This window comes from Hippocampus comes, unplaced genomic scaffold (genome assembly GCF_001891065.2).
Source record: "Hippocampus comes isolate QL1 unplaced genomic scaffold, H_comes_QL1_v1.1 scaffold92, whole genome shotgun sequence".
NCBI lineage: Eukaryota > Metazoa > Chordata > Actinopteri > Syngnathiformes > Syngnathidae > Hippocampus > Hippocampus comes.
Window position 1 is genome coordinate 121,931 of NW_017805379.1, and position 759 is coordinate 122,689.

Below are 759 nucleotides of genomic sequence, written 5' to 3' on the forward strand. Positions count from 1 at the left end.
AAGTGTACAGAGTATGCCTATAGTGTATACAGGTTGAAGCATTTCACTGGGTGTTCATAAACTGACAAGTCAACGCTTCGCTGGAAATTATGTCAGATGTATAGATTTCACAAGCCAGCTCTTTGAAATCAAATCCGAAAGCAATATGTAGAAAGCATAAGTAAATTTACAGACTTGATAACCGGGTTATAAGAGTTGTCTGTTTTTTTTTTCCAACGGGTTTTACATCCCTGAATCCGAAAATGACAAATGTTTCTCTCGTTCAGGTCAGGATTTAATGCTCAGTTGATTTTTTGAAGAAGAAAAAAAAATTTTTGATTTTCTTGCACGAAATTGATTACATTTTTCAAACATCATTGGTTGATTTTTTTTGTTAATATTTCTCATCTGAGAAAAAAACATTCTGTGTATTGATCAAATATTATAAACCAAAGACACAGGTAAAGGTTCCTGTCAATAAATATAGAATATCAACAAAAAATATATAAAAATATAGTAACTTAAATAAGTAACTTAAAAATTGTAAAAAAACAAAAAAAAACCCCAAAAAAAATTACCGTTAAAAAAAAAAATGTGGCCAAAGTTCATAAAATTGACCTGATTGAGCAAAACCAACATGATATTTTCATTCAGCCTGTCAAAGTAAAAAAAGTTACCAAAAAAAAAAGTCACTACATTTGTTATTGACCGGTGTAATTAAATGTCAGACTCATGCATTGCTTAATTTTACCAAGGAAACACACACACACACACACACAC